The sequence below is a fragment of the Balaenoptera borealis genome, assembly GCF_965194805.1.
Source record: "Balaenoptera borealis genome assembly, chromosome: 15".
Lineage (NCBI taxonomy): Eukaryota > Metazoa > Chordata > Mammalia > Artiodactyla > Balaenopteridae > Balaenoptera > Balaenoptera borealis.
Genome location: NC_138871.1, coordinates 28,441,946 through 28,452,283, shown reverse-complemented (window position 1 = coordinate 28,452,283; position 10,338 = coordinate 28,441,946). Strand labels below are relative to the sequence as shown.

The 10,338-nt window shown below is 37.4% G+C and overlaps 1 protein-coding gene and 1 pseudogene across 10 annotated transcripts in view; both read right to left on the bottom strand.

Annotated features, from left to right (window-relative positions):
- The window catches only part of LOC309611802 (uncharacterized protein), a 198,837-nt gene that overhangs the window by 127,199 nt on the left and 61,300 nt on the right, over positions 1 to 10,338 (bottom strand). The window lies entirely within an intron of this gene.
- Positions 7,198 to 9,169, bottom strand: LOC309611806 (mitochondrial import inner membrane translocase subunit Tim8 A pseudogene; annotated as a pseudogene). Its single transcript has one exon. The product of its transcript is annotated as a mitochondrial import inner membrane translocase subunit Tim8 A pseudogene (transcript).

Below are 10,338 nucleotides of genomic sequence, written 5' to 3'. Positions count from 1 at the left end.
GCTCCACAAACAACTTGATGTGCCTGCATCTGTTGAATACCTGAATAGACAACGAATCATCCCAAATTCAAGAGGTGGACTTTGGGAGCAGAATATATTAATTTTTCCCCTTTTCCTTTTTTTGTGAGTGTATATGTGTATGCTTCTGGGTGAGATTTTGTCTGTATAGCTTTGCTTTCACCATTAGTCCTAGGGTTAGGTCCGTCCATGTTTTTTTTCTTTGTTTTTTTGTTCACTCAAAAAAATTTTTTTTCCTAATAAATGTTTTCTTAATATTTTTTCCCTTATTTTCTATTTTTAGAAATTAAAAAAAAATTTTAATAAGTTTTTTCATATTTTTTATTTTAAAAAATTAAACATTTTTTCTTAATAAATTTTTTTCTTAATAATTTTTTTCTTATTTTTTACTACAAAAAATTACTAAATCTATTTTTAAAAATTAAAAAAAATTTTTTTTCTGAATACATTTATTCTTAATTTTTTTTCTTATTTTTTATTATAATAGCTTTATTTTATTTTATTTTATCCTCTTTCTTTCTTTCTTTCTATTTTTTTCTCCTTTTTATTCTGAGCCATGTGGACGAAAGGCTCTTGGTGCTCCAGCCAGGCATCAGGGCTGTGCCTCTGAGGTGGGAGAGCCAACTTCAGGACACTGGTCCACAAGAGACCTCCCTTCTCCACGTAACATCAAACGGTGAAAATCTCTCAGAGACCTCCATCTCAACATCAAGACCCAGCTTAACTCAACGACCAGCAAGCTACAGTGCTGGACACCCTATGCCAAACAACTAGCAAGACAGGAATACAGCCCCATCCATTAGCAGAGAGGCTGCCTAAAATCATAATAAGGCCACAGACACCCCAAAACACACCACCAGACGTGGACGTGCCCACCAGAAAGACAAAATCCAACCTCATCCACCAGAACACAGGCACTAGTCCCCTCCACCAGGAAGCCTACACAACCCACTGAACCAACCTTAGCCACTGGGGACAGATACCAAAAGCAACGGGAACTACGAACCTGCAGCCTGTGAAAAGGAGACCCCAAACACAGTAAGATAAGCAAAATGAGAAGACAAAAAACCACACAGCAGGTGAAGGAGCAGGGTCAAAACACACCAGACCTAACAGATGAAGAGGAAATAGGCAGTCTACCTGAAAAAGAATTCAGAATAATGATAGTAAAGATGATCCAAAATCTTGGAAATAGAATAGACAAAATGCAAGAAACATTTAACAAGGACGTAGAAGAACTAGAGAGGAACCAAGCAACGATGAAAAACACAATAAATGAAATTAAAAATACTCTAGACGGGATCAATAGCAGAATAACTGAGGCAGAAGAACGGATAAGTGACCTGGAAGATAAAATAGTGGAAATAACTACTGCAGAGCAGAATAAAGAAAAAAGAATGAAAAGAACTGAGGACAGTCTCAGAGACCTCTGGGACAACATTAAACGCACCAACATTCGAATTATAGGGGTCCCAGAAGAAGAAGAGAAAAAGAAAGGGACTGAGAAAATATTTGAAGAGATTATAGTTGAAAACTTCCCTAATATGGGAAAGGAAATAGTTAATCAAGTCCTGGAAGCACAGAGAGTCCCATACAGGATAAATCCAAGGAGAAACATGCCAAGACACATATTAATCAAACTATCAAAAATTAAATATAAAGAAAGCATATTAAGAGCAGCAAGGGAAAAACAACAAATAACACACAAGGGAATCCCCATAAGGTTAACATCTGATCTTTCAGCAGAAACTCTGCAAGCCAGAAGGGAGTGGCAGGATATACTTAAAGTCATGAAGGAGAAAAACCTACAACCAAGGTTACTCTACCCAGCAAGGATCTCATTCAGATTCGATGGAGAAATGAAAACCTTTACAGACAAGCAAAAGCTGAGAGAGTTCAGCACCACCAAACCAGCTTTACAACAAATGCTAAAGGAACTTCTCTAGGCAAGAAACACAAGAGAAGGAAAACACCTACAATAACAAACATAAACTATTTAAGAAAATGGGAATAGGAACATACATATCAATAATTACCTTAAATATAAATGGATTAAATGCTCCCACCAAAAGACACAGACTGGCTGAATGGATACAAAAGCAAGACCCATATATATGCTGTCTACAAGAGACCCACTTCAGACCTAGAGACACATACAGACTGAAAGTGAGGGGATGGAAAAAGATATTCCATGCAAATGGAAATCAAAAGAAAGCTGGAGTAGCAATTCTCATATCAGACAAAATAGACTTTAAAATAAAGACTATTACAAGAGACAAAGAAGGACACTATATAATGATCAAGGGATCGATCCAAGAAGAAGATATAACAATTGTAAACATTTATGCACCCAACATAGGAGCACCTCAGTACATAAGGCAAATACTAACAGCCATAAAAGGGGAAATCGACAGCAACACAATCATAGTAGGGGACTTTAACACCCCACTTTCACCAATGGACAGATCATCCAAAATGAAAATAAATAAGGAAACACGAGCTTTAAATGATACATTAAACAAGATGGACTTAATTGATATTTATAGGACATTCCACCCAAAAACAACAGAATACACATTTTTCTCAAGTGCTCATGGAACATTCTCCAGGATAGATCATATCTTGGGTCACAAAACAAGCCTTGGTAAATTTAAGAAAATTGAAATCGTATCAAGTATCTTTTCTGACCACAACGCTATGAGACTAGATATCAATTACAGGAAAAGGTCTGTAAAAAATACAAACACATGGAGGCTACACAATACACTACTTATTAACGAAGTGATCACTGAAGAAATCAAAGGGGAAATCAAAAAATACCTAGAAACAAATGACAATGGAGACACGACGACCCAAAACCTATGGGACGCAGCAAAAGCAGTGCTAAGAGGGAAGTTTATAGCAATAGAAGCCTACATCAAGAAACAGGAAACATCTCGAATAAACAACCTAACCTTGCACCTAAAGCAATTAGAGAAAGAAGAACAAAAAAACCCCAAAGCTAGCAGAAGGAAAGAAATCATAAAGATCAGATCAGAAATAAATGAAAAAGAAATGAAGGAAACAATAGCAAAAATCAATGAAACTAAAAGCTGGTTCTTCAAGAAGATAAACAAAATTGATAAACCATTAGCCAGACTCATCAAGAGAAAAAGGGAGAAGACTCAAATCAATAGAATTAGAAATGAAAAAGGAGAAGTAACCACTGACACTGCAGAAATACAAACGATCATGAGAGATTACTACAAGCAACTCTATGCCAATAAAATGGACAACCTGGAAGAAATGGACAGATGCTTAGAAATGCACAACCCACCGAGACTGAACCAGGAAGAAATAGAAAATATGAACAGACCGATCACAAGCACTGAAATTGAAACTGTGATTAAAAATCTTCCAACAAACAAAAGCCCAGGACCAGATGGCTTCACAGGCGAATTCTATCAAACATTTAGAGAAGAGCTAACACCTATCCTTCTCAAACTCTTCCAAAATATTGCAGAGGGAGGAACACTCCCCAACTCATTCTACGAGGCCACCATCACCCTGATACCAAAACCAGACAAAGATGTCACAAAGAAAGAAAACTACAGGCCAATATCACTGATGAACACAGATGCAAAAATCCTCAACAAAATACTAGCAAACAGAATCCAACAGCACATTAAAAGGATCATACACCATGATCAAGTGGGGTTTATTCCAGGAATGCAAGGATTCTTCAATATACGCAAATCAATCAACGTGAATACATCATATTAACAAATTGAAGGAGAAAAACCATATGATCATCTCAATAGATGCAGAGAAAGCTTTCGACAAAATTCAACACCCATTTATGATAAAAGCCCTGCAGAAAGTAGGCATAGAGGGAACTTTCCTCAACATAATAAAGGCCATATATGACAAACCCACAGCCAACATTGTCCTCAATGGTGAGAAACTGAAACCATTTCCACTAAGATCAGGAACAAGACAAGGTTGCCCACTCTCACCACTATTATTCAACATAGTTTTGGAAGTTTTAGCCACAGCAATCAGAGAAGAAAAAGAAATAAAAGGAATCCAAATCGGAAAAGAAGAAGTAAAGCTGTCACTGTTTGCAGATGACATGATACTATACATAGAGAATCCTAAAACTGGCACCAGAAAACTACTAGAGCTAATCAATGAATTTGGTAAAGTAGCAGGATACAAAATTAATGCACAGAAATCTCTTGCCTTCCTATATACTAATGATGAAAAATCTGAAAGTGAAATTAAGAGAACACTCCCGTTTACCATTGCAACAAAAAGAATAAAATATCTAGGAATAAACCTACCTAAGGAGACAAAAGACCTGTATGCCGAAAATTATAGGACACTGATGAAAGAAATTAAAGATGATACAAATAGATGGAGAGATATACCATGTTCTTGGATTGGAAGAATCAACATTGTGAAAATGACTCTACTACCCAAAGAAATCTACAGATTCAATGCAATCCCTATCAAACTACCACTGGCATTTTTCACAGAGCTAGAACCAAAAATTTCACAATTTCTATGGAGACACAAAAGACCCCGAATAGCCAAAGCAATCTTGAGAACGAAAAATGGAGCTGGAGGAATCAGGCTCCCTGACTTCAGACTATATTACAAAGCTACAGGAATCAAGACAGTTTGGTACTGGCACAAAAACAGAAATATAGATCAATGGAACAGGATAGAAAGCCCAGAGATAAACCCACGCACATATGGTCACCTTATCTTTGATAAAGGAGGCAAGCATATACAGTGGAGAAAAGACAGCCTCTTTAATAAGTGGTGCTGGGAAAATTGGACAGGTACATGTAAAAGTATGAAATTAGAACACTCCCTGACACCATACACAAAAATAAACTCAAAATGGATTAAAGACCTAAGTGTAAGGCCAGACACTATCAAACTCTTAGAGGAAAACATAGGCAGAACACTCTATGACATAAATCACAGCAAGATCCTTTTTGACCCAGATCCTAGAGAAATGGAAATAAGAACACAAATAAACAAATGGGACCTAATGAAACTTAAAAGCTTTTGCACAGCAAAGGAAACCATAAACAAGACCAAAAGACAACCCTCAGAATGGGAGAAAATATTTGCAAATGAAGCAACTGACAAAGGATTAATCTCCGAGATTTACAAGCAGCTCATGCAGCTCAATAACAAAAAAACAAACAACCCAATCCAAAAATGGGCAGAAGACCTAAATAGACATTTCTCCAAAGAAGATATACAGATGGCCAACAGACACATGAAAGCATGCTCAACATCATTAATCATTAGAGAAATGCAAATCAAAACTACAATGAGGTATCATCTCACACCGGTCAGAATGGCCATCATCAAAAAATCTAGAAACAATAAATGCTGGAGAGGGTGTGGAGAAAAGGGAGCACTCTTGCACTGTTGGTGGGAATGTAAATTGATACAGCCACTATGGAGGACAGTATGGAGGTTCCTTAAAAAACTACAAATAGAACTACCATACGACCCAGCAATCCCACTTCTGGGCATATACCCTGAGAAAACCATAATTCAAAAAGAGTCATGTACCAAAATGTTCATTGCAGCTCTATTTACAATAGCCAGGACATGGAAGCAACCTAAGTGTCCATCATCGGATGAATGGATAAAGAAGATGTGGCACATATATACAGTGGAATATTACTCAGCCATAAAAAGAAATGAAATGGAGGTATTTGTAATGAGGTGGATGGAGTTAGAGTCTGTCATACAGAGTGAAGTAAGTCAGAAAGAGAAAAAAAAATACAGTATGCTAACACATATATATGGAATCTAAGGGAAAAAAAAAGGGCCATGAAGAACCTAGTGGCAAGATGGGAATAAAGACACAGACCTACTAAAGAATGGACTTGAGGATATGGGGAGGGGGAGGGGTGAGATGCGACAGGATGAGAGAGTGTCATGGACATATATACACTACCAAATGTAAAATAGATAGCTAGTGGGAAGCAGCCGCATAGCACAGGGAGATCAGCACGGTGCTTTGTGACCACCTTGGGGGGGGGTGGGATGGGGAGGGTGGGAGGGAGGGAGATGCGGAAGGGAGGAGATATGGAAACGTGTGTATATCTGTAGCTGATTCACTTTGTTATAAAGCAGAAACTAACACACAATTGTGAAGCAATTATACTTCAATAAAGATGTTTAAAAAAAAAAAAAAGAAGTATAAGAACAGTGTCTTACCAAATAGAGAATATCAATAAAGAGAAATTACAAAAAAGAACCAAATAGAAGATCTGTAGTTGAAAAGTACAATAACTAAAATAAAAAATTGACTGGAGAAAGCTCAGTATCAGATTTGAACAGGCAGAAGTATGAGTCAGTGAACTTGAAGATAGGCCAATTGAGATTATCCAGTGTGAGAAACAGAAAGAAAAAAGAATGAAGAGAAATTAACAGAATCTCAGAGTCCTATGGGACACCTTCAAGCATCCTATTATACACATAATGGGAGTTCCAGATGAAGAGACAGAAAAAGAGACTGAAGGAGTATTTGGAGAAATAATGGCCTAAAATTTCACAAATTTGATGACTGCTGTTAATCTGCACATCCCAAAAGCTCAAGGAAGTCCAAGCATGATACAGTCAAAGAGAGCCACATCTACATACATCATAAACCATCAAATGACAAAGACAGTGTTAAAGCAGCAAGAGCGGAGTTATCATGTACAAAGAATCTTCAATAAAACTAATTGCTGATTTTTCATCAGAAACCATAGAGGCCAGAAGGCATTGCAATGACATATGCAAAGAGCTGAGGAAAAGAACCTGCCTACCAAGTATTCTGTACCTAGCAAAACTACCCTTCAGAAATGAAGGAGAGATGAAGACATTCTCAGATAAACAACAGTTGAAAGACTCCACTGCTAGCAAACTGACCCACAGAAAATACTAAAGAGATTTTTTTCAAGATGGAATGGTGAACACCAGACAGTAACTTAAATCCACATGAAAAAAGTACTAAAGGTAACTACATAAGTAAATACAAAAGACAGTATAAATGTATTTTTGTTTGTAAGTCAGTTTTTCTCCTATATGACTTAAAAGACAAATGCAGTATAAGCAAGTCCCAAATACATAAAGAAAAACTAACAGAATTAAAATGAAAAAACCTGACACTATTTTTTTAAATAAATAAATAAATTTATTTATTTATTTATTTGTATTTTTATTTTTGGCTGCGCTGGGTCTTCGTTGCCGCGCGCGAGTTTTCTCTAGCTGTGGCGAGCAGGGGCTACTCTTTGTTGTGGTGCGCGGGCTTCTCATTGTGCTGGCTTCTCTTGTTGAGGAGCACGGGCTCTAAGTGCATGGGCTTCAGTAGTTGTGGCTCTTGGGCTCTAGAGCGCAGGCTCAGTAGTTTTGGCGCGCAGGCTTAGTTGCTCCGCGGCATGTGAGATCTTCCCAGACCAGGGCTCGAGCCCGTGTCCCCTGCATTGGCAGGCGGATTCTTAACCACTGTACCACCAGGGAAGTCCGAAAAACTGACACTATTAAACGGAGAAATATTTCAAGCCAATAGCAAACGGTCATATATTGTATAATTCCATGTATATGAAATGTCCAGAATGAGCAAATCCATATAGACAGAAAGTAGATTAGTGGATGCCAGGGGATGTTGGGGAGGGGAAAATAGGGAGTAACAGCTAACATATACAAGATTTCTTTGTGGGGGCGTGACAAAAATGTTCTGGAATTAGATAGCAATATTGGTTGTGAAAATACTAAGAACTAGTGAATTGTACACTTACTTTAATCGGTGAATTTTTTTTTTTGAATCTTGTAGAAGTTTTTATTTCAGTGATGAAAAGAACGCAGTAAATGGAAACTATGCTGGTTTACGTTAGGCATGCACCTCTACCTGAAACTGCTGTTAGTTTTTGACTGGCCTAAATCTTTATAACTTATTTTTTCATTTAGGCACATCTTTAAATTTTTTTGGACCCTGACATACAGGGTAAGTTAACGTCTTCCTTGTGGCAGTTTAGTATGAGAATTATGTTCGCTGGCTAGATTCCTTTAACTAAAGTCCTCTAGACTCTCAGGCTACCTGTACTAGCTCAAGACTGTACTTTATATATAGAAATTTAAGTGAATCACAGTATAAGGGAGGGAGATAATCTAGAAAAGTGAAATGTACTGTATGAATACTCCATACATTTTTTTTCCAGCACTGATAATCAAACACTAGATAAGGAGGCCTACAGTCAAGTACCAAATTACTCTTTCCCCCACTGCTGCCCTTTCTGAGAGACACAAAGATGTATATCGATCTCTCCAGAAATCTGAAAGGAATCCACACAAATAACAGATTATTACCTATGTGGTCCCACATATCAAATTATAGAGCAGTTCCACTATTAAAATTATAGGAAGCAGTTAATGGGACTATGAGGAAAGCATCGTCCCACATACAGTAACATACACCTAGTAGAGTTTTCCATTCATCTGTCAATTGTTTTCCCAAGATTAGCATTAAAAAACACAACCCCAAACACATTTGACCCTCAAACCACCCCCACACACAAAAATCGGTCTTTATTCATTCTCAGATGACAGGATGTCCCAAGAGTGACAAAGGTGGGAGCCGATCCCCCCACAGCCTTTTCTTCAACCATCCCATCAACTGCTCTTCATTTCTTGAACTACCTTCCTTTTCCAGAGAGGTAATACTCAGGTCAGTCAGAAAGGCTTTCTGAGAAGACTGGCTTGGATTTCTGGGTCTGTTCCAGTCGATTCTAGATGAATTGGCTTGTATCAATGAAGCGCTCAACGCAGTTCACAAAACAAGCCTCAGCCCGACTGTCCAACTTTGGCCCAGGCTTGTCCATGCACATTTCCCAACAAAGTTCCGTCATCTGGTGCACCAGCTGCTGGAAGCGCTGCTTCTGAGTCTCTACCTCCGTGCAATGCTGCAGCTGCGGGTCGACCGAGCCCAAACCCGCTGCGGAGGAAGACGAGGAGGACGCCATCCCAGCGCGGCCACGCGTGCCGAGACAAACTCCGCACCAAGTCACCGACCTTCACGTGTCTCCGCGGCAGAACCCTTAAATGGTGAATTTCATGTTTTGTCTCAATTTAGAAAAAAAGTGTGTGTGTGTGGGGGAGGGGGTGGGCAGGAATGAACATATGAAGGAAAAGACTGCCTAAAACTGTAAAGATTTGGTAACAGATTTAAAATACATTTTGCAGGCAAGAAAGGGTGGAATTAACATGAAGGAAGTTAAATTAGTGATGAGGACAAATCTGAGAGTCTGCAAAATTACAGAGGAAAAAGGAGAAGAAAATGAAAATGCTGTGAAAGATGATGAGAGACATAAGAAACATAGCTAAGTAAACCAAACCAAGAATTATATCTGCAGCTGAAGAAGAAAGTAATATTCAAACACTTAATTGAATAAAACATCCTCCTCCTGAAAAGGGGAACACTGTATGCAGATTGAAAGTTGCCATAAAAATCCAGGGAAAAATCAGAGACTGAGACACATATCAGAAAAAGATTTTTGAGTCAAAATAAATAGAAGAAAATCCCATAAATATACAATTTAAAAAAAAAAGTTAAGAGAAGAAAATTTAGTCTGATATCAGGCTTATTTAAAATACTAAATGTAAAAATAATGGAACCAAATCTGTATTTATTGGGGAAATTATATAATTCAAGGATTTATGGACCCAGTGCATTTTCATTAAGCACTATGACAATGAAAAGACATTTTCACAAGTACACAGCAGCTAGAAAGTATATTCAACCTCTGTACCTTCTTGAAAAATTCACTTGAAGACTCACCCAGCTGAAGAGATGAATCAAAATGAAGAATTCATTACAGAGAAATGAAGCAATGCTGAAAGTGATCAGTGGTGAACTTTGAAGTCAGTTTGACACAACACTCATCTAAATAGCAAATTTAGTTACAAGGTGGAAAAAAAAATGCCAAAAGTTAATTTTGGAATGAAAGGCATGAAAAGAAAAAACAATTGTATTTTTTTGTCTTTTTGACTAAAGAGCTGTCATTTTATTCATGACTTGGTGATCAGATAGGTTAAAGAAGTTTTCATAAAAAATAAATTTGACTTGATTAAAATTTAAAACTTGTGTGCACCAAAAAAAAAAAAAAAAAAAAAAAACACCATCAACATAGTAAAAAGGTTGCACACAGAATTGGGAAAAACATTTGCAATTCATATATCTGATGAGAGATGACTATCCATAATATATGAAGAACTCTTACAGTTCAACAACAGCAAAAAGCAATCTAATTTTTAAATGAGTACAGA